Here is a 20,569-nt window from a genome sequence, read left to right on the forward strand (position 1 = left end):
CCCCCCGATTTTTTTTCTGCAAGTGCCATGGGATCTTTTACATTTCCAATAAAAAAAAAAAAAAAAAACAAGCCATAACGACACACTAGAGAAGTTTAATGTTTAGTGCATTTGTCCATACAATAAAAATAAAAGGACTTCTTCAGATCATCTAACAACCAAACTGCCTAAATAAATTATGCACATTCTCTCACAAATTCTTAAGCCCAAGGTGCGTTATGTACTTATTGTATGGACGAAAGCACTAAAACTTCTCGTGTGCCTTTATAGTGTATGTGATTGTTTTTTTTCTGGTTTTGGAATTTATCCTTATGTTTTCATCTGCTGTTTGTGCCAATTTACATCTACCTGAGCAAACACCAACTCAGGCAGATGGGACCTCAGTTTAATGTCTAATCCAAAGGATAGCACACTCAGGAGTGTAACATCCCTTTTATGGTGTACTGCAATATCAGTATTGGGAAATTAATCCAAGTATCTTGTGTGGGTAACAGTGCCCACAGCAGTTTGATCCTCCAGCACCAAGGGGTAGCGTGCTACCTGTTGTGTCACTAACACTGTAATCAGCTTTGCTAATCAAAACAATAACAATCTACAACAAAAAGAATAAAATCAAACAAGGGGTTTCAATTTTGTTAGAAACGCTGACAGATTTAGGATCTTTTTAATGTCAACTCATTTAAAATCTAACATCCTTTCTTGACTTTTCTTATGGAAGTTATGAAACAGTAAATATCATCCACGCTATATATTTTTTATTCTTTCACTGATAAATGGGAAATCTGTCCACAATGCTGTCAGTTAAGTCTACAATATTATAAACAACTGCATCTATAAGTATGCACTGGAAAGAGGTGAATATACTGGACAATTCAACATGAAATCTTTTGGTTGACTAAAAAAAAAAAGTAAGAGATACAACAGAAAAAAAAGAGGTACTACTTAGCTTTAAAAATAATCCTAGCCATCAAATTAAGACCAAACCACTTTTTTCTCCAACTGTAAGATAAAATTCTTCCCACTTATCCACAGGCTTTATAAACCCACCAAAACGGAATGTCTATCCAGTGAACTCAAACATCTTAACTGTAAGGGACTATGCAAGGCAAAAATGTAAAAGGACCACCCCACAACTGACAACTGCACCTCTTTTATACTCTTGCGTAACCTAGACAAGAAGACTGCCAGAAGGCACAAAAGAAATCTCCAAACAAACAAAAACTATCCTCTTACATTCTCCCAAACACTTTTGGGAAGAATTTAACAACATACAGTAAGAAACCCTCCTCATGATATCCTGTCTAAAAACTTACTCCAGAAGATTTCCTTAAAGAATTTAGCAATCTCCTATCAATAAAGTCCACAACTCCCACAGATCAAGCACTGCTCGCCACACCACCATTCACCCCACCTATTCCATTTTAAATGCATACATCCCAAAGAAGTATCTAGTCTACAAAGAGCACCTTTTGCTTTTTCTCATCCACATATATAATCTATGTCTCGCACTAAACATTATTCCACAGATTTGGAAAACTGTTCTAATTAAACCCCTTCCAAAGCAAACCAACCCAAATTATAGTCTACACCCAACTCTACCTCTATAATCAGCAGTACCACCTGTTCTTCTCTAAACAACATGGATTCTGGCCTGGAAGATGCACTATGACGGCACTTTATTCCCTATCCGATGACATCCTGCTAAACTCTGACAGTGGCTTCCTTACATATATCCTAATAACAGACCAGACAAAGGCATGTGACCTCACTGACAACTACCTTCTCCAGAACAATCTACTCAAAATTGGTATCAGTCCAGACTCAGCTCCTTAGTTTAAAAACTTCCTCAGTAAGAAGACACTTCAGAGTTAAAATAGGATCCTCCCAATCAGAATCTGCACCTGTTACGAACTGTGTACCACAAGGATCCATCCCCCCCTTCTCCATACTCATTAAACTTCCTTGTGAACTCCCCTTTCTCCAGCTTATACTCTGGTAAATGTATCATGTCATCAGCATAATGCACTTTCACACCAATATTCAATGCCAACTTCAGCCAGACTTACATGAGCTCCAACAATGGCTCATAAACCATAAACTACTTCTCAACCACATTAAGACCACAACTATGCTTTTTGGAACTCCACAGAAAATTCACCAAACACCTAATGCTTTAACTATCTTTGATCTACACAACCATTTCACAGAGACAGCTTTCACCTTCAAATATCTAGGACTACGGCTTGATCAGTCACCAACCTTCCATTTCCACACAGACAAAATAAGAGCCAAAATAAACTCCCTCCTCTTCTGGGCCTAAAAGATCTCCCCTTTTCTATCCCAACCAGGCAGAGCAGTCATTGGCAAAGGAATTCTCCTTTCTCATGCTGAATATGGGCTCCCAGTTTTTGCTTCTGTCTCCAAGAAAAACAGTGCCACACTCCAGACTTACTCTAACAGCACCTGCAGATTCATTACAAACTCACCTCTCTGCCAGCATCACTGTAAGACCATAGAAACATCCAAATGGCTACCTGTAAAACAAAAATCTAACCTACTTTTAGGATCCCAACTCTACAAATTACTCCAACTCCACACAGCTTAACTTCACAATAAAAAAACTCCTCATACTACCTGAGACGCTACACACAAGCCATACCAACTTTCATCACCCCTAGTAAATTCCACATGCTTTCGCCTCTCAGGCACCTACTCTTCGGCAAACTCTCCCCATCGACATTAAGGAAATCAACACTGATTCCAAATTCAGAATGCAACTCAAAAAGCACTTCTTCATCCAAGGCAAATGCTCCTGCTTCAACACAGGACATATTATTTAACCTCTCTCCTTTCCAAGTCTCTTCTCGGCTCTCAAGATTCACTGAAGATTGACCCACTTCACAAACTAATGTATACAATGTACATCTCACCGTCCTTGTTCATGTATATATACAGTTTTTTTCTATGTAATTAGTCTGGACTGTTCTGTTGTTGTTTACATTTCTGTATTTTTTGTTTATTAAATATCATGCGTTTCATATGGGCTGAGCCTGAAATTGGTCAATACTGACCCGTGAACTACCCCAGTAAACAAATATAAATAAATAAATAAAATTAATTAATTAAAAATACAGCATAAGAGCTATATGAAATACCACTCTCTAATCCAAAGTTATTGGCTAAGCTCCTGGACAAAAAAACAGCTATTCAATTGTTAACTTTTTTAAAAAAACATCCTGGTATGCCTGTGTGTGACAGTGATAAAATTGACATACAAATCTATGAGCCTTGCTTGGTACATTAACATTATTCCTCAAGCAGATGTATAACGGGATACTAACTTTCTTCCTTGAAGGAGCAGTTAATTCTGCATTTATAAGAAAAAAAGGGATAAAGAGTTTAAACCTATGCACCTTATTCCACGAGTATTACTGACAGCTTTCTTCTTCTTTACAAAAGGTAGCTGGTACTACAAACTGCCATGATACTGGCCAAGACATTTGAAAACAAACAGTGCACTGCATTACGTGAAACAGCACAGTAGGCGGAGATAGGCAGGGAAGAAGAGGTTCAGAGATGTAGGCAGAAATGATGACGCTACCTCAGAAATCCACTGCATGCCTCATATGCAAATGACTGAACAACGAATGGCATGTAAATGAGTACTGGTATGCTAAACTGAATTATCATGTATCCAAATGATGAAATCAAACAAGGCAGAGTGATTCAGAAACTTATAAGATTAGCTTGTGGAAATAATCTATTCTGAGCAGCAGGATTTGCCAATGTATAGAAGAGGAGGAAACAGCTCCAATGGGTATTCCTAAATTTGCTGGAAGCATATAAGTTCCTGAGGAAACTGATTTGGGCAGTCTGACGTTTTTTTTGTCCTGTAAACATTGGTAGAATTAGTACAAAACTAGGTACAGGGATGGAATGACAAAAGTACAAATTGTGTCTGTACTCAAATAGGAATTCCCAGTGGGACTCAGTGAGCATCTAGACTCATCTCCAAGACAATTCCTGTTCATGCTGGTGATGGACTGTATCAACAAAGAAGCCTGAGGGCAGAGATCAATAAAGCTGCTGCATACAGATGATCTAAGCATGTTCTGAACAGGAAATGTAAGAAATGATAAGGAACTAGAATGCAAACCTGAAAACACACAATATGAAAGAGTACAGACAAGACAGTGGTCATGACTAAAAAGAAGCCTGAAATTATCCTTCCATCCATCTGTCTATCTGTCCTTTCTTGACCAGGTTAGTTCAACTAACCTAGTAGCTTTTTTTCAGGGGAGACTCGAGGTTGTATTTATACTCCTAGGTTGAATTTGGCCAGGGCATTGGGGAACTTCGCCTACTCTTTTCGATGGAATGTAAAAGATCCCATGGTACCTATTTGTCAGAGCTACCACCAACTCGGGCAGATGTGAAAAACAGTGGAATAGGTTAACAGCTTCAAGTACTTGGGAGGTGTGGCTGAATAGGGAAGTCTGAAGAAATCAAAGCTAGACTCACCGCAGCCAACGGATACAAAATGTCAGTGGTAAGGTGGGACAGATTAATACCAAAGAAGTTGAAAAGTAAGGTTTGAAAAACAATGGTGCAACCAATGCTGCTGTCCAGCGTATAAACGTAGGTGGGGAAAACAGAGCTGCTATGAAAGCCTGAGATGATGGCGATAAAAGTGCATGATATGGGCAGTAGGGTGTACACCGTGGAACAGAAAAAGAAATGAGGGGGATCAGGACAGAAGCTACAGTAGCTCAATTACAGAGAAGGTGAAGGAGAAAGTACAGTTTTGTACCTACCATAAATGTAGATGTTAGAGTGTATTCACTGCTGCAGTCATTACACTTGGGTTATCCTGCCATCAGGCGGTCCCCAGTCGGCCAGAGTTCCAAAGTCTTGGTCCGGCGTCGGTTGCTGTCGCTTCTTCCCTGACATCAGTGCGCCAGGGGTATACAAGATGCAGCCGACGCCATTTTCTTCAGTTTTTCTTGCCCCAGATGCCAGGTGCCCCCAAATAGGTAGGCAATACATATTGCTAATAAAACATACATAAGAAATAAAAACAATACCTTTAGCTACAAGCAAATACACCACATAGGTTGTATAGGATAGAAAGGTATAGGTAAGTCCCAGCTAAGAAAGTGGGGATGGAGGGTGGATAACCTGGACTACAGCAGTGAATACACTCAAACATCTACATTTATGGTAGGTACAAAATTGTACTATGTTCATCGTGTTTCACTGCTGCAGTCATTACACTTGGGTTGAATCCCAAAGCTGAGGTTGGGTGGCTGGGTCTACAAGCGATTTGGAGTGGCTATGAGGCCCTGCAGCACTGCAGTGGCAAAGCCAGCTCTGGATTTAGAGTAAAGAGGTAAGTGGTAATGTTTGGTAAAGGTGTGCACTGAACTCCAAGTTGCAGCTTCCAAAATATCCTTGGTTGGTACTCCTCTAAGAAAGGCTGCTGAAGTGGCTGTGGCCCTGGTAGAATGAGGCCTAATGTTGCTAGGCACAGTTTTTCCATGTGTGTAGGAGAAACTGATACAGTGTCCTATCCACTTTGAAATGGTCTGTTTTGAAATAGCCTTTCCCTGTGATCCTTCAGCATATGATACAAAAAGTTGCTCAGTTTTCCTGAAAGCTTTTGTTTTGTCCAATGACTGAAGAAGTCTCTCCCCTTTATTCTGGGGGTTTGGAAAAAATGTTGTCAAGTGAATAGTTTGGTTAAGAGCCAAACTGGATACCACCTTTGGCATAAATGTAGGATTTGTTCTTAAGGAAACCCTGTCTTGATGAAAAATGATGAAAGGTTCCACTGCCATTAGTGCCTGTAACTCAGACTTTTCGTGCTGAAGTTATTGCCACAAGCAGAGCAGTTTTCCATGACAAAAATTTTAATTCTGCTGAAATGAATGGCTCAAAAGGTGGTAAAGTAAGTTTTTCCAAAACAAAGTTGAGGTCCCAAGTTGGTCTTTGTGCTCTCCGGGGCAGTCTTATGTTTTTAGCCCCTCTGAGGTATTGTCTTAGTAATGGGTGAGAAAAAATAGGAGGATCCATGTTGTAATGAGCTGAAATGGCAGAGGCGTGGATCTTAATAGATGAAAAGGAAAGGCCTTTGTCCAGCATCTCAGTTAAGTATTGTAATATCTGAGGAATATTTGGAGCAAGAGGGTCAAGGCCCTGAGCCTGGTTCCAGGCGCAGAATCTCTTCCACTTTTCTGAATAAGATTTCCTGGTGCTGGGCCTCCTGGCCTCCAAAATGACATCCATAACAGCTTTAGAGAGAGATGTTGGCTGGTTGGCTAGGATATCTGCCATGCAACCAGATTTAAGATTTTGAGATGGCTGTGCAAGATCTGATTGTTTTGCTGAGTCAGAAGATGAGGAATTTGAGGTAAAATCCATGCTGGGCCTTGAGCCAAATTCTTTAAGATTGGGTACCCAATCAGGACAATTTTTGGTCTCTCTAGTCTGGCTTTTAGAAGTACCTTTGATAGGAGAGGAAGTTGTGGGAAGGCATAAACTTTTAGTGTTTTCCAGCTGAATGAGAGAGCATCAACTTTCCATGCTTGTGTGTGGTAAATCCTTGTGCAGAATTTCTGTAGTTGGCAGTTCAGGGGGGAGGCAGTTCAGGGGGGAGGCAAAGAGATCTGTCTGGGCACCCCCATTTTTGTGACATGCTGAATACTTGTGGATTTAATTTCCATTCGTGAGGATCCATGATATTTCTGCTTAAGTCGTCTGCCAGAGTATTTTTCTTTCCTGGCAGGAATTGTGCTTGCAGATGAACTTGATAGGTCAGTGCTGTGTTCCACAAGGTCATGGTTTGTCTGCATAGGGGGTAGGAATGAGTGCCCCTTTGCTGGTTTATGTACCAAATAACTGTGGTGTTGTTCGTCGTTAGTAGTAGTTGTCCTGGATGCAGAAGGTCCTCGATAGCTGTCAGGGCATTTTGTACAGCTAACATCTCTTTTTGATTGATGTGGAGATGCATTTGGTCTGCGGTCCACTTGCCCTGGATACATTTTCCTGCCATGTGTGCTCCCCAGGCGTAGTCTGATGCATCTGTTGCGAGTGTCTGCCTGGCTGTGGGTAAAGTGAAAGGTTGTCCCTTGTTATGGTGACATGCCTGTGCCCATCATAGAAACTCCTGTTGTAGGCAGGGAATGAGTGGTATTATTGTTTCCAAGCTGTGACAGTGTTGAGTCCAGCCACTTTTTAGATACCATTGTAGCTTCCTCATATGCAGTCTGGCATATGGTATTAGTAGTATGCAGGACGCCAAGAACCCCAAGGCCTGCAGAATTTTTCTTGCAGGGAGTTGGGTTTTTGTTGCCATCAAATGAAAATACTGAGTCAGTTGTCCTTGCTTGTCTGGCGTGAGATAAGCCATCTGGGCAGTTGTATTTAAGCTTGCACCCAGGAATATTATCTCTTGTGAGGGCACTGGTTTTGACTTCTTTTCGTTTATTGTGTACCCTAGGCCCATAAGTAATCTTTTTACAAATGCCAGATGCTGTAGTAGAATGTCCTTGCTCTCTGCTTGTATAAGGCAGTCGTCCAAGTAAAGATATATTTGAATTCCTTTCTGTCTGCAAAATGCAATTACTGGTGCCAGGCATTTTGTGAAAACCCTGGGCACAGTAAATAATCCAAAGGGCAGTGCAGAGAATTGGTAATGCATTGTGCCAGCTATGAGTCTGAGGTATCTTCTGCGATTTTGTCCGATAGGGACATGCAGGTATGCCTCTTTGAGGGCCAAAGTAACAAGCCAAGCCTTCTTGCCCAGCATGGGAAGAAGCTGCTGTAGTGTCAGCATTTTGAATTTTGGAATATCCAGGCAAGTATTTAGAATAGATAGGTCCAGTATGGGTCTCCAAGTTTTGTCCTTTCTGGGGACCAAGAAAAGTCTTGAGTAAAATCCCTGTCCTTGTTCCTGTTCTGGTACTTTTTAAATAGATCTCGGGCTTTAATTTGTTTTTGTGCCTCTACCCATTGGTTTTGTGGCAGATCTGGCATTCCTTTTGGCCTTGGTAGTGTGTGAAAGTGGAACTTGTAACCTTGAGACACAATATCCAGAACCCATTTGTCTTGGGTGATTATATGCCAATTTTGTGCAAAAAGTGCTAGTTTCCCCCCTAAGGGAGCTGCCAAAAGGCAAAAGCTTGGCATTTGAAAGGGGAAGTCATTGGGACGGTTTCCTATAAGGTTGTGACTTGTCTTCTCCTCCTTTAGGGGTTGAAGTACCCCACTGTCTTGGTTTGTAAGAACCTTGGGGCTGAGATCTGCCTCTTTGGCGTCTGTATCTGCCTCTTTGTGGTCTGTCTGATACCGGAAAGTACCAATTTTTAGAAGGTCAATTTCTGCTAAATCTAGGAGGCTGTACCTGTAAGAAATCCTTTACTGTCTGCATAGATTTTGCTTTATCCTCCATTTTCTTTAATATGTCTTCAGCCTTAACACCAAACAAGATATCATGCTGTAAAGGAGCATCCAATAATTTTGCCTTAACATGATCAGGTAAACTTTGTTCTTTTAACCAAGCATGCCCTCTTATCACAGATCCTGTAACTGCGGCTCTACCAGACGCCTCTAATGAATCAAAACCACATTGCAGAGTATGTTTTCCCACTTGTTCAGCTCCATGCAATAAGTCCTGCATTTCCTTATGATCAGGACCTTCTAAGCTTGTAGGCATCTTCTGTTTCAGCAAAGACATTAAATATTATTGGTATTTAAGCATGTGGAACTGGCAATTTAAGGCCCTTACTGCTACAGTTGCAGACGTGTAAACTTTCTTCCCCCATCTATCCAATGTTCTGGAATCCCTGTCAGAGGGTACTGGATTTTAGCAGTAGAAGCCTTTACCCCTTTGGGACCCTGGGAAATAGTTTCTGGGTCAGCAGCAGGGTTTTTATAAAGAAATTTGTGTGAGTCAGGGACTCTGTAGTACCTGTCAGGCTTGACTGGAGCTGGGGGCAAAGAATCAGGGGTTAAACTAGATTCAGAGAACACATCATCCACAATATCTAACACAGGCGGAATAGTCATAGGCCTGTGCTGAGGCAAGAACAGAAAATCTCTGAGCCTTTTCTTGGATTCTGAATAATCCTGGCTCTCCCAATGGAAATGCTCCCTCATGGTGTGTAAAGTTTCCCCAAAAGAGTAACCATCAGGAGGAGAGGTTGAAGGGATTGATTCTTCAGCATCAGAGTCCTCATAGGGGGGTAAAGAGTATCCCTGGTCTGAAGAGGAATCAGAGGAAATGGAAACCTGGTCAGAGGAATCATAGTCTGTATCCTGACTAGGCCTTTTATCAGGAGGGGGATGAGAACCCCTGATCAGAGTAATTAGGTTTTCAGCCATTTTAAGCATCCGTTTCTTAGGCATGGAGGCCTGTGCAGGAGAATGCTGTACTTGTTTCTTTGTCTTTAATGGAGTTTTTGACTTGGTTGCTGTTTTGATGGTAAGCTGGGAAGGTCTGAAAACACCCTCAGAAGCCGATGCCTGCTCAACGGCTCCGGACCCATCTGAGGGAATAGTTTCCGTAGGCCCAACACTTTAAGTTTCCAGAGGCCTAGCTGTCTCCACGTGGGAGTTCAAGGCGGCCTGTGGCTCTGAGGCAGCGGAAGTCAGGGGCTGTGAAAGCACCTCACTGAGCACCGGCAAACTGGCGACTGGCCTGGAAGAGGCGTTGTCGTTGGTTTTGGACCTCGGTTGCCTGTCCTTATCCTTGTCTTTGCGTTTTTTGTGTATTCCAGTCGTCGGCTGTTCTGACGGCATGGTATAATTGAACCTTCAGCCAAAATAATGGCGAGCAAAATCAAACAGACGTTTAATCGTGCATTTGTTAAATCTAGCACAAAACAGACAACTAGTGATGTGGTGGTCTGGGCCTAGGCATGGAATACAGTAAGAATGAAAATCCTTATGAGGTATTTGCTTCCCACAAGAAATACAATTATTAACTTTTACTGACATCGGTCTGAGGCAATAAAAAGTTTCCCCAACAGGGTACTTAGCTTTATTGCAGACTTCGGTTCTGAAATTCGACTTCAAAAATCTCAGGAGTTGGCCGACCGGCACTTGCGAACTGCTTTTGCTTCGGGCACCGCGCGGCAAGAAAGACTGAAGAAAATGGCATCCGCTGCATCTTGTATACCACTGGCGCACTGACGTCAGGGAAGAAGCGACAGCAACTGAGACCGGACCAAGATTTTGGAACTCTGGCCAACTGCGGGATTGCCTGACGGCAGGATAACCCAAGTGTAATGACTGCAGCAGTGAAACACGATGAACATCAGATTACAGTGGTTCACTCACATGTGCAGGAAAGAAAAGGATGATTTGGTAAAGGAAATTTGAGGGAAACAAGAAGAAAGTAATAGGAGGAGAGGATATCCAGCTAAGAGATGGATGATTTTCTGAGGGAAGACCCAAGGTAGCAGAGTATGACCAGTGAAGAAGGTACAGCGGTTCTGAATTGAGGGAAATGTCAATAGCTAATATGACACCCTGACCACATGTAAAAATGTCAGAAAGGGGGCTGATTATGTGCAAGAGCAGCAGCTTCGCTCACATTAGGATACAGTAAGCAGCATCAGCATTAACAGACCAGCATGACTTAATGGTCACCTGTCCAGCCAGTGCCCACAATGTTGCATGTGGTCACCTTTGACATTGCAGAGGGATCCATCAGCTGCCAACATACTTTGCCTCCATGAACAGGACATCACTGACTTGCTACCATGGTGAAAAAGGCCCCATATGAGAGTTAATAGATATGTGCTGCCCATACATGGAATAAAAGAGGATGAATGGAATGCCCACCCTAGTGGACACAAAGACTTCTGTAACAATCATTTTAGCTACAGAGATCTTTCAGCATCTGAAAGGACACATTAGGAGTTTTACAAGCATCAGCTTTGGAAATCCTACACCAGTTCCATGACATAATACTGTAGCATGTTGAGGAGCATACTCGGCAAAGGGCAGAACCACCACTATGAGAGCATTGTATGACACAGCCCATTTCTCAGAGATCCTCAAGGCCATTAACTGCACTCGTACTACTATCATGGCCCCACCTGCTCCACATGCCACCTAGGATGTCAACCAGAATGGCTTCTGTTCCATGAACGGCCAGGTGGTATGCAATGGACATGGCATTTCATACAATGTGTCTATGCACCTTCCACGTAGTTCCCAGGATTATCATAACTGGCACATAGCCAACCTATACCAGCATGACTGGACTAACTTTCTACAGGTCCATCTAACTGGTCAGTGCACACACTGCCAACCACAAAGTCTTGGATATGCTGGTTCCATGGAAGTAGGCACTGTTGTGTGTGCACGATACAACTTTCAAGCATGGCTAAGGACTCATCTACACCTCCCAGACCACACCACCATCTATAAGGGGGACATCGGCTTTGCAAATCCTACACCAGTTCCATGACATAATGCTGCAGCATGTTGTGAAACATATTCTGTTTTCACAGACAGCAAAGAGCAGAACCACCACAATGAGAGCATTGTATGACATCCCTTTCTCCGAGATCCTCAAGGCCATTAACTGCACTCATATTGCTATCATGGCCCCACCTGCTACACATGTCATGCTCTCATAGTCGTGGTTCTGGCCTTTGCTGTCTGTGAAAACAGAGTAAGCTCCTCAACATGCTGCTTCATTATATCATGGAAGCGGTGTAGGATCTGTAAAGCTGATGTCCGCCTGGAAACTACGTGGAGGGTACACAGACACTTTTTATGCAAAAAGCCCAAAATTTCCAGTCACAAAATATACAAAAAGATTAAGAGAGAAATTAGAAGAAAGAAAAATAATTCCACAAGAAAAACTTTCAGAAGCCTCAAATAAAAATGTGTGTTCATTAATACAAATGATTTGTGAAAAACATTATATAGACTAAGAAACTTAGATTTGTTTGAAAAAAGAAGCATCTGAGGAAGTGCAAAAATATAAACAACAAAACCTACAGATTTTTGAAAAGTATAAAAAAGGAATATGGACATGGGAAAGAAAGACAGATTTGATATGGTGCGATATTTATGCAAAGTCGAAAGCCAAATTAATCAATACAAAAATTGCAGCCCCAAAGACACTAAGAGAAATGCAAGCAAAGGCATCCAGATATGGAAAATTTCACAATAAAAAAATAAGATCACAAAGAGGAAATGTAGAAAAGAAGATCAGTAAAGGAGAAGTTAAGAAACAGAATCTGAAGTTATGGAGTGCCTGTGAAGTGAAGGATTTAGTGTAGAAGGTCTAACACAGGTTACATCACAGCATGATGGAACGAGTCCCCAAAGTAAGGAGAAACAGGAAGATGAGGAGACATCTGAAGAGGAAATATGGACGTGGGAATGAAAAAGACATTTAATATGGTGTAATATCTATGCAAAGGAGAAAGCAAACTTCATCAATATAAAAAGAGTAGCACCAAAGATATCGGAAGAGAAATACAGGCAAAGGAATCTGGACATGGAAAGATTTATAATACAAAAAATAAGAACTTCAAACAAACCAAAAAACTGAGCCACTTTAATTCTTCTCTTCAAACAATGGTACATCAAACAGTAAGCACTTTCGTCATCCTTCGGATGTACCATTGTTTGAAAAGAAGAATTAAAGTGGAACCTGTTTTTATACTGGCTCTGTTTTTCGGTTTGTTTGAAGTTTTTATTGTTTTTCCGAATCAATATATATATTTTTTGTGACAAAAAATAAGACAGACAAAGAGGAAAAGCAGAAAAGATTAGTAATGGAGAAGTTAAAGAAATAGAAACTGAGGTTATGGAGTACCTGGGGAGTGAAGAATTCAGTGTAGAAAATCTAACTCAGAAAGCACCACAACATAATACAGCAATACACATCCAAATTAAAAAGAAACCAGTGGAACAGGAAGAACTGGGCAGTACCCATATGAAGACATTATGCAGCCTTCAACAATAAACCAGTATAAACGTTTACTTGAAGCTAGACAGCAAGGGAAGGAACAGGAAACTGTGGCAACTCTAACACAGTCAATGTTGAGAAATGATAGTGCAATGGATGACACAGGATGAAACTGAAAAGAATGTGCCACAGGAAGATGCTATAGAACTCTCTATAGAATGCCCACAGGAAATGGGGAACAAAAATGTGCCCTTAGTTTAGAAGAAAATGAGCTAAGAGAAGAGTTGCTTGGATTTAACAGAGATAGCTAGACATATGAAGATCAGTGAAATAAATAGACTGCAGAAGGTCAATAAAACCCAAAAAGTCAGAAGTCTGATAAAACAAATAAATACATTAATTAGGACTGTCCATAGAGATTCATGCGATATAACAGAAGTAAACAGAATATATTAATATGCAGCTAAATTAATAACAGATAAAATTCTACCACAAGAACATTGGGTAGCAAGTGAAATGAAGGGGAGAAATCGAATACCATCATGGAAGTATTGAAAAGAGAAACCTATAAAGCAATTAAGACAAGAAGTGTCACTGTAAGAGTACAGAAGAGGGAACAGATCAACAAAAATACTCAAAGATAGAAGTGATAAAAGCAATGGGCAGCCTTATAATGGATCAGGATTTATCATGCACTACTGTAAATAATAAACTAAAAATCTCAGCACAGGCAGAAAAACTTAGAAGATACATGGATAAATATAAAGGAAAAATACAAAATAAGCAATTTATTGACAACTCCAAAAAGTTCTATATATAAATGGGAAACAAGGTAAAGGGAATTGAAAGACCACCCCCAAAAAAAACAGAAATAGATACACTTGGAGAAATATCTCTGAAGATCTTGTGGAACATAAAGATGGTAAATGGATAGAAGTAAAAGAAAGAATAAGAAGTTTAAAAGAACAGGATATGAAATGGGATGAAGTAACAGCCAGATAGATTGAGATAAAGTTAAGAAAAGCCTCCAATTGGAAAACTCCAGAGCCAGATGTAGTACTCGACCAATAACATGCCATCCGAATTGATGCCAACAGAGTTTATAGTCATTTAGGAGAAAATTCACTCATGGCAATAGAACAAAAAGGTTAATAAAAGAAAGTCATATGGAACAAAGAATCATCTCTTGCTAAATAAAGTCATAATGAAGAACTGTAAAAAGGGGAAGAATTTAAGTATGGCATGGACTGACTACAAAAAAATTTGATAGTATCCCACATTCATAGATAAAAGAGTGCTTACAAAAGTATAACATAACACCCTATACGGATCAGTTAATTACAGTGACCATAAAAGAGTGGTAGACCACTTTGCAATCAAGCCATGATGAAGGACAAATTATTATTCCAGGGATAAAAATTCAAAGGAGGATATTCCAGGGTGACTCCCTGTCACCGCTGCTATTTTGTCTTACCCTTAACCCTTTAAGCTGTCTACTTAACAGATTAGGCCATGGCTATAATTTGGCAACTAGAAAACAACAAAAGTGTAAAGACCTCTCATCTTCTTTGTCTCATTTTTATAACTATATAGCTCATCAGATGAGGAACTGACAGCACAACTGCAAGAAGTCAAAACTTCTTCAGATGATATAAGAATGTGATTTGGTCTTGATAAATGTGCAAAAGCAACCTTTAAAGCAGGAAAACTGCAGCACCAAGAAAACATAAGTTTGGGACAAGAATGTGATATAAAAGAACTTGAGCAAAAGGAAGTGTATAAATATTTGGGAATTGATGAAAAATAAACAATAAAACATGAACAAATGTGAATAAAACTTAGTAAGGAATATTTTGGAAGACTTAAATTAATCCTGAAAACAGCACCGACATCTAGGAACAAAATTCAAGCTAGAAACCGATTTGCTCTTCCTGTCCTAACTTAGTTTTGGAGTGAATGACTGGCCCCAAAACATATTGGACAGATTAAGACAAGAAAACAAAAATGCATCATGCTCACCAAATGATTTATTACAAATCAGTGCATATCAAGATTATATATTCCCTGTTCTGAAGGAGGTATGGGCCTCCTTGAAATTGATTACATGTACAGATCTGCAACTGTGGGACTGCACCCATATCTGCTGACCTCACAAGACCCAAACATAGTGAAAGTTTTGAAACATGAGGAGAATAAATCTAAGAGGACTTCCCTGCTTAGTCTAGCAGAAGCATATCGACATCAAACAGGAACGAAAATCAAACCATAAGTAGATAAAAATCAGGCAGCAACTGAATGTGCCAAAAAACAAAACAGCGAATATAAAGTGAAGGATCAGATGAGAAGGCAAGTAATGTGGAAAATGCATATAGTTGCAAGTACAGAAAACTTCTGGAAGAACCTCATGTTGAGCAGGATCGAACACAGAAATGGTTAAGGAGAGGTAAATTCAAAAGAAAATTGGAAAGGTTAATATTGGCAGTCCAAGATAGCGGGCTACGTACATGTCTGTTTATAAAGTCCATTGAACATGTGGGAGAAAAAGACAAATTTAGGTTTTGTAAAACAGAATTGGAAACAGTTGCACACCTTGTTGCTGGTCATGACATGCTAATAGCAGAAGGATTGTATACTGAAAGGTACAATAATGTGTCAAGACTGTTGCATTGGGAATTGTGCAAACATTATGGTACTGAAGTGGCTGAGAAACACTGGAAACGTGAACCACAAAGCATCATAGAAAATGATGATGTCTACATCACATGGTATCACCCATTACCAACAGTTCAAAAGACAGAAGCGAGAAAATCAGACATAGTGGTCCATGAAAAGAAGACAAAAGTAGCACTGATCATTGAAATCATTACACCCAGGGACTACAGTGTCTTGCATTCAGAAAGGCACAGTCATAAAATATCAAGATTTACAGGCAGAAATGAGAGCAATGTGGAAGAAAGATACCCGGACAGTTCTAATAGTAGTAGGAGCAACGGGTCTTATAAAAAAGAATCTACAATTGTATTTCCACAAGTTATCAATACATGTAATGCCGTATGAATTGCAGGAGGAGTCATTACTGGGCACTTTGCAGTTGTTGCAAACAGCACTTTTGGCTGACATCAAAGACTGAAATAATACTAATTGCATGAACTTTAATCGTACTTTGACTTGCAAAAGGGGTACATTCCCATCATGGTATTACAAACCCAAAAGATTTGGAGAAATTAAAAAAAGGTAGAAATGAGCAGAAGCTTAAGAATGACTTCTATGGAAAGCTGACATGCGTGACTCTACCTCTACATGCTAAAAGCTCGCACCCCAAAATTTCTAAGAAAGATGTCATCAAATCACACGGGATGAGAATAGCCAGAGTCGCTGGAGAGATGGACTGATTTCTCACCAACCCAGAACTGCAGCAAGATTTTCTGGAAAGAGGATATAATGAGAATTTGGAATCCAACATACTGGAACCCATAAAACTCCTCAAACAATATAATGATCCAGTTCTGCTGAACCCCACCAGAAGGAAACAGTCACAGAGGAAATACAAAACATAAAAGAAGTACGATCATAAGTTATTCCAAGGATTCACATGTAATAAAAAGAAAAATGGTCAAACACTGGATTATCATAAGGGGAAATCAATCTATTACTCAGGTTTTGGATCCTCAGCCATCCTTCATTTAATGAAAAGGAACAGATTACAAAGGATTAGTCCAGATAAAAAACACAAACTAGCATATCTAGGAGACTCACTCTCCCTAATACCTCCATGTGGGAGGAATAAAGATGTTATGTTGAAGTTTCCCTTATTCGAATGTACCTGAAAGGCCCATGAGGGTTTACCAGCTCAGCAGCCTGCAGAACCAGATTTTAGTTGAAAGTTAAAAATTAAAAACAAAACCTCTTAAATATGACAACCTACCATGAGCCACCACTATAAACTACATTTAAGAAAACATTTTTGCCCGAGTTTCATCAGGTCCATCTAATATAGTGGTTTCCACTTTGATCATTAACAATGCCTACTTTTACAAGGCTATCACCAGTCTTTATTAGTTTGTTCTGAAACACATTTAATACTGTGTCTGTATCTATGGGGCTCATATTCCTTGGAGCCAATTATGAAAGCTTAATTATTGAACTTTTTTGTACAGTCTATCACATGTAATATGAGAGGCTGTGCCCACTTTTATAAGGCTCATATCTCCTGAAATACAATATTTAAGGCTGAAAAAAAAAAGACGTTTACAGTGCCTGCTTAGAAGAGGCTCATATACATGATTAGTTTGCCCTGTCCCTATTCTTCTTCCTCCTGACGATGATGGACCTTTTTATATACCAGAGAGGTAGTCACAAAGCTACAGTAAGTGATTCTCATTTTTGAACACCACATGCATCCAGGGAAATAGCGTACATTGGAAACAAGTCAGTGCCCATTTTTGCAAAGCTCATGGATGTGCACGAGGAAGAGGAAAAAAGTTAAAGTAAGAGACCCCAGAACCTTTTGTACAGGCTTTCTGTACCAGTGGAATAAACATCCACCAAGTGGGGAACTGTAGAGTACACAAAATCTTTAATAAACATAAGAATGTCAGACCTTTGAGCACAGGCAACTGTGCCTATGGTATAAAGAATACAGCACTGTGGAGTGGTGATATTCCAGTCAGCAATTCCACAATCCTAGTTAGAATCGACAAGGAAGCACTTTATACAATGCTTTCACACAGCTACTATATTCAAGCTGTAACACAGGCATATGAAAAGGACAGGACTGTACTACCGGGAGGGACAAAAGTTCTAGGAAGGTTGTTGGATCTAACTCTTCAGAACAACTACTTTATGTTTGACAGCAGGTTTTATAAGCAGACTAATGGAATAGCTATGGGGCGGCCATTGCTTCAAGCCTGGCCAATATGGATCTTGGAAAATGGGAGGAGGGGGCACTGTACCAAGGCCCCTATTTTAAATCAATGAAATGCTATCTACATTTCACTGATGACCTCTTTATCATCTGGGAGGGGGATGATGCCACACAATGATTTTTACAACCATATCAGTAATTCCACTAGCTTCCCGAGATTCATGACCTCTTACAACAAGACCTCAGTTTGCTTTTTAGACATAACCATATCCTAAGACACTAAAAACAAATCTCTCTCTAACAACCTGTTCAGAAAACCAACCTGGTTTAATATGTTGCTGCACAGTAAAACCATGTATCCCCAGACCACTAAGAGAAATGTTATAAAATCTCAGGGGATGCGAATTACATGAGTCTCCAAAGAGCTTAGAGATTTCACCACAAATCTAATCAGCCTACACCAAGACTTCCTGACTAGAGGTTATTACTGAATTCCATCCTTAACCCCATCAGAAATTTAAAAAAGAGGCACAGGACCTCATTTTGAGGGACCTCTCTGGGAGACTCCTAGGGCTCAAGAGAAATGCTGGGATCCACAGGAGAACAAAAAAAAAAATGACCCTCACGTTTATAGTGGATTACAAAACAATCAAAAATCATGACAGACAACTGGGTAATGGTAACAGACAATAAAACAACCGTAAAAAGTTCTAGGACCTCATCTTTGTTTTGTTTTTACAAAAGCCAGAAACAGAGACTGGGTAGAGTAGAAATTCAGAACAGAGGAACTTACCCCTGTGCCTCCCCCTTTTTGCACTTACTACACATATGCAACAAGAACTACTTATTTTGTCTAGTACTCAGGAGAAAAATTGACAGTACTTTTTCTAGAAATTGCAACACACTGCTTTTGTGATATACATGCACAGTGTAATGGCTGCAGTTGTTTTTACTTAGGGAATACTGAACAAATTCAAAATCAGAATAGCACACCACCCGTCTAACGTCAGACTCCAGATCCTCAAAAAAACAACTAGTGAAGCACTGTTGTGATTTCCCAGACCATGGAAGTCTCCTCTTCCATCTTGGACAACTTCATTATGGGTCCACTCAAAAGAAATAAAAATGCAATCCTTGAAAAAATGTAGTTAAACTGGCAGATTAGGATGGAAGCCCGCCACCACCCTGGTCTAATCTCAAGCATTTCCATTAAAAGTGTGCTTAAACTCAAGAAACTAAACCATAAATGATATAGCTAAAACACCTATACTGTTTAACTCAGGATTTGGACATAAACTTTTAATAACCCTAACTGCTGGTGTTAATATGAAAACGCTCATCAAAAATTAGACTTGCAAATCACTGCATCTACCTTGGTATGGTTTACCTGCTGAATTAGTGACACGGGAAACAAGCCACACCATTTATTTTATTTGTTTTGTTGTGGTTTCTCTTGTTTTGTGATCTCTAGATGTATACAAATCCAAAACAGCAACTGCCAGGTGTTTAAAAATGCTTTTTACTTCATGATATGCACAAACATATACAGCAACATTCAGTTATTGGAATTTTTTTCTATGACTCATTTGAAACTTGGGTTTTCCTTCTGGTGTTAGGTGTGAAAAAAACGGGGGGGGGGGGGGCCAACACTAGCCTCCTAGTATGACTGACAGTCCACACCCACACATCAGACTCTTACGTTATCTAACCACACCCCCAGCCCCATGGCACCATCCTCTCTCTCTCAGGAGATTGATTAACTGTCCTTCCACCTGAACCCGCTCAGTTTCAAGCCCTTTTTCTAGCCAGGCGCAGTGCGATAATCGCTCTGTTTCGCACTAACTTCACCACCTGGAACCTGAAGACAGGAAGAAGATCCCTTAACTTCTATACTCAGGAAGAAGCTTGACATTAAAGAACCCAGACTTGACTACAATAAAACCATGCTTTCAGTCCAGGAGCATTCTCCTACTCACTGGCATTTACTGCCCAGCAACCAGGTACATATATTCTAGCCACTTGGTCTGTATTTAGCATAATTTCTGTAATATGCTGTACAATGAAAATGGTTATCCCAGGGCACCACTCAACACTGCTATATGCTTTATACCATAGGCACAAGTTGTCTATGCTCAAAGAAGGTCTGACATTTTTATGTTTATTAAAGATTTTGTAGACTCTACAGTTCACCATTTGGTGGATTTTTATTCCACTGGTACAGAAAGCCTGTACAAAAGGTTCTGAGGTCTCTTACTTTATTTAACTTTTTTCCTCCTCCTTGTGCACATCCATGAGCTTGCAAAAATGGGCATTTTTCCAATGTACGCTATTTCCCTGGATGCATGTGCTGTTCAAAACTGAGAATCACTTAGTGTAGCTCTAAGTGACTACCTCCCCTGCATATAAAAAGGTCTGCCGTCATCAGGAGGAGGAAGAATGGGGACTGGTCACATTAATCATGTATATCAACCTCTCATAAGCAGGTACTGTAAACCTTTTCTTTTTAGACTTTCATTTTGTATTACAGGAGATATGAGCCTAGTAAAAGTGGGCACAGCTTCTCATATTAAAATGTGACAGACTATAAAAAAAAAAGCTATGTAATTAAGCTTTCATAATTGGCTACAAATAATATGAGCCCCACAGATACAGACACAGTAGTAAATGTGTTACATAACAAAATAATATTAAAGTCTGGTGATAGCCTCATAAAAGCAGGCATTGTTAATGATAAAAGTGGAAACTACTCTATTAAATACACATGATGAAGC

General features: G+C 40.0%; 1 protein-coding gene across 2 annotated transcripts in view; it reads right to left on the reverse strand.

Moving 5' to 3' along the window:
• The window catches only part of GUSB (glucuronidase beta), an 875,001-nt gene that overhangs the window by 795,505 nt on the left and 58,927 nt on the right, over positions 1–20,569 (reverse strand). The gene's annotated exons all lie outside the window — the stretch shown is intronic.

This window comes from Protopterus annectens, chromosome 13.part0, assembly GCF_019279795.1.
Source record: "Protopterus annectens isolate FY-2018-M chromosome 13.part0, PAN1.0, whole genome shotgun sequence".
NCBI lineage: Eukaryota > Metazoa > Chordata > Ceratodontiformes > Protopteridae > Protopterus > Protopterus annectens.